Raw genomic sequence first — 4,261 nt, forward strand, 5'->3', positions numbered from 1 at the left:
ACAGTGGAAAAACTGTTGTGTTATGCTATCATGCTTTGCCAGAGGAAGAAGATACAGTTTTTCTTTGATTATTTGTTTGGTTTCCATTAGCAGATAGGTGAACTACAGAGAGTACTCGAGCTGACACCTTTGAAGGACACCAGATTTTTAAACAAATAAAAAGAGACCTACTGTGTGTTATAAGCAATAATCAATAATTAAAAGCCTAGTTAAAACATTGCTGAAGAGTACTTCAGAAGAAAAGTAGTTATACTGCATTTCATGGTTAATTCAATGTCAATTAGCTGATTGTTAACTTCCCTCCAGCTAAATCTTGTTCAGCACAGAGAAGAGAAATCAAAAGCATTCTGGCTTTAACAAGCCTAGTGTTTCAATCATTCATCTCTGCCTGCAGGCTCAAAATCAATGTCAACAGACGTTTCATTGCAATTTTATCAGCCGTTTCTGCATGTCACTGTTTTCTTGGCTGCCCTGATTGTCCCTGAAAACTGTCTGTGGGAATCAGAATTAATCTTGAGCAGAAAGCTTAACAGACTGCACTTACTCTTATCTAACTCATGGTTGGGTTCCCTTTCATCTAGGTAATAACCAGTGCTGGTGTCCGCCTGAACTTCCTAAGCGGCTCAGTGACCTTCTGTCCCGTGGAAAGGCCCGCAGGAAGCTGTCTAACACGCCAGCCACGCAAGCGCAGCCTGGGCTCCGGCGCGGCCCGCTGCCCGCCCGCGCCGGCGTCCCTTCAGCACCGCGGACAGCGCCCCGCCCGCCCGCGCCGGCAGACCTTCAGCACCGCGGACAGCGCCCGCCGCCGCCAGGGCTGGCCGCCGGCTCGGGGTCATGGCGCCTCGCCCCGTGCCCGGCACGTGGGGTTTTGCGCTGCTTCAGCCCTCCTCTTCCTCAGGCAGCAGCCAAGCAGCCGATTTCAGCACGGACAGAAATAGCCTTAAGGGTGTGAATATCTCTTAAAGCATGAAGAAAATGAGGGACACTCAGGCACGAGAGTTTTTCTACCCACATGTGCTTGAATTGCCTGTAGAAAATTGTGTCAAAAAACAACACCATATAAAAATTTATAAGACATCACAGATGTTCCCATTTGCTTCACAATGACATCACTAATTGTGAGATTCGCTTCTGTGAAAAGTATCAAGAACAAGAGCTAGGCTGAAGCCTGAAGTCAGATGCTAGTCTTCTCTAGCTGTTACAGAACTTGAACTGATAACAGGCTGCTTTCTACCTGAAACCAGAGTATCTGACTGCTGCACTCATACTACAAGCAATGTAGTATGGCATGTGACAATCAGGAATGACACAGGAGTGGTATTTCATACTTCTTGCTGATTCCAGAGCTGGTCTGTGGTGCTTCAGCTTCACGCCTGTCTTACAGCAGTGTAGACAACAGATCCACAATAATGTTTTTCATCTTCTGTGACTGATATGGAGAGTGCCTCATCAAAGAAAATATTGGTTTGGGCTTAGAAATCCATGCCATTTTCATCTTTCAGCTGTACAGCAACAGTGTTATGTATCTGGCATAAAGCAACCAACCTTCTGGAAGCTTAAAATAATACTGCAGCCTGGACTACTGCAAACGCTACAACGTTGTATTCTCTCCTTTATGCTGGCTTTCCATGCTATTAAGTAATGTTGTGCCACAGCCAAGCCCTCGGTCCTACCTTTTAAGGTATTCTACCTAATCTGCAACTCTGGGTTGAGGACCTCTGTTGTCTGGTCTTTAGACCAAATGAAACCGACCATCACAAGACAGAGCTACTGTCTTCACAGAAGTTTTTAAGGTTTGGCTCACAGTTTTGGATGTTGCTTTCCAGGAGGTACAAACAGGTAGCATTAGACTTGGTACTATCTGCACCGTCGCATCTCCTGCCTTTAGTCTGTCTGGTAGAATTCTTTCTGGAGTGTTGCATTATGGTTTTGCTCATTTAAATTCTGTCTGAAAAACCTGCTGTTGTGACACCCACGGTATGATATTCAGTAGTACTGCCTGTTCTCTTGATTAAAAAATGTAATTGACAAAACCAGTTTGTATTTGTATGAGTCACCTACATATCTAGTTGCTATAACTCTTTTATTCCTTCATTCATTCACTCTGTCATGACTAATGGTTAGACAGGGTGTTTGTGGATATGTGGATCTCTATGATATGCCTAGCAAACTGTGCATCAGTTCGTTCTAACAGGAGATATATGTGGATTACCAGAACTGGATCTGTATGTGTCTCTTCCCTGTTTCGGGGGGTTTGGCTGGGGTTGGGTTTTTGTTGGTTGTTGGTTTTTTGGTTTGGTTTGGTTTGGGGGGGGGTGTGTGCGTTGGTTTTTTTTTTTTAAATTACCTTTCAACTCAGCTGTTTTGCCTCTCTTTTTTTCCCCTCAAAAAATAGGCTCATGGACAATACCATGGGTATCAGCTTTACTTGCGTGGTGTGTTTGAAAAATAAGTTCTAGCATTATTGTTACAGATGCTTAAATATGTGAGGGCTATGGAATTACTGCCCTTGAAATGAGCTCTGATTTATGTTCAGATAGGGGCCTGATTTTCAGTGCTATTTTAGATGATGTTTTAGACTTTAGATTTGTTTCTAACTCACAATGACCCAAAACAATAAATGTTTAGTTCCAGTTACTCTTGCCCTTGTCATTATTTTTGTAGCTCTCTTAATAGTTTTTTTTCACAGGAACCAGTAGTTGGCCATGAAGAAAAGGCTATGTCATACTAGCATGCTGCTCATTAATACAGTGAATTAATGTGGATTTATAAGAAAGAGAAACTTTTATTTTCCCAGCTGAGGTGTCTTTCTTCCCCATCATTTTATGATTCATTCTGTTCCCCTGCCATGTGTTCAGTTTGAAACTGTTGTCATTAAACATCTACTAGGCAATCTAGCAAAAGCAGACCAAAGATAGGATTGACCGACTCATAGCTCAGTTCAGAAATAACTTGGCTGTAAAAATCTGTGTCAGAACGTGAGACAGACTTAACCTGAAAAAAAAAAAATTATTGGCCCTGTAGGGTAGAATATACATACTCTCAGTGTGTATTATACTTACACTTTTGAAAGAACTGATTCACTTTTTGGGTCTGTGGCTTTCTGCCTACTTGCTTCAGGAGCAGGGTGTACCAGCCCAGCACCTGGTGAGAAGAGTGGAGTCACCGTCTTTACCCTTAACACACAAATTGGTTCTTCAGCCGTTATCCTCATTCACCTTGGACAAAATGACTTAGTGAAACAATGTGATCTAAATCTGCTCACCAAGATAAAGAGAAACTTGGCATCTGTCCAGGCAGCATTTGGTCAGTGTTGCTACCAAGGTAAGTGGGAGCCAAGCCAACAAAATTGAGGTTATTTCCCCGGCTCAGAGATGTTTGCTAACACTGACACAATGCCCGTGGATCAGATAGAAGTTTTAGAAGTTCATTAATTTTGATAATGGGCAGAAGGCCCACTCTGTTGCTCCAGTTTGTGTCATGTTGTTGGGGAGGCATCTAAAGAGAGGCAAAATAAAGTACAGGTCAAAACAAGCCCACACTGTTGTACCAGTTGTGTCTGAATTCTACAGTTGATCTTCTAACAGTTTCAAACATATTTGCCTTAATGGCTAGCATTGAATTTCTGATTCTGTTTTCCCAATTTTGCTGCAGGTTTGATGATCGCTTTTGTGACATTTCTATTTCAACGGGGCCCCTGATAACAGTGATGCTGAGGAAAAGTCCAGTTCAGGTACCTGCTACTCAGAAGATCCTTCATCACGGAACTAGTTTTCTCTACTTCTTCCTTTTTCCTTTTTTTTTTTTAAGAGAATAGATAACTTTCATTCCTGTCACAGTAAGGTAGAGTATTGTTGCCATAATAAAGCTTTGCTTTTGTGCTACTGTTCCATGCTGCTTTTCCTTTGCTTTTGGACGTTTTGCTTGACCCCCTCTTCGACATCCTTGTCCTTTCTTCCCATGTTAGAGTCAGAGGTAAGCATGTACTATGAGAATTCCAGAGCAAGGAGGCTTTATGGCTTCATAATGCATACTATGTAAATTCACATACCGGTATCTGACTCTGGAGTCGAATAGGAGTTCAGAATGGGAAATAGGAGAGATAGGCTTCTGATTGCTTTGGTTCAAGAAAAATCCTTTGTGATAGAATTTTTGTAAAGTACATACAGCTAACATTAAAGGTCTAAGCTAAACCATGCTGCATGATATTAGAGATTAGAGCTAAAGCAAAGTTTCTGGTTCTTCCCAAGGACCTATTCTG

At 42.2% G+C, this 4,261-nt stretch overlaps 1 long non-coding RNA gene across 1 annotated transcript; it reads left to right on the plus strand.

Annotated features, from left to right (window-relative positions):
• The first annotated feature begins 813 nt into the window (after positions 1–813).
• Positions 814–3,887, plus strand: LOC143169693 (uncharacterized). Its single transcript, XR_012996920.1, has 2 exons — positions 814–1,977; positions 3,655–3,887. It is a non-coding gene; the product is annotated as an uncharacterized LOC143169693 (long non-coding RNA).
• The last annotated feature ends 374 nt before the right edge of the window (positions 3,888–4,261 follow it).

This window comes from Aptenodytes patagonicus, chromosome 21 (assembly GCF_965638725.1).
Source record: "Aptenodytes patagonicus chromosome 21, bAptPat1.pri.cur, whole genome shotgun sequence".
NCBI lineage: Eukaryota > Metazoa > Chordata > Aves > Sphenisciformes > Spheniscidae > Aptenodytes > Aptenodytes patagonicus.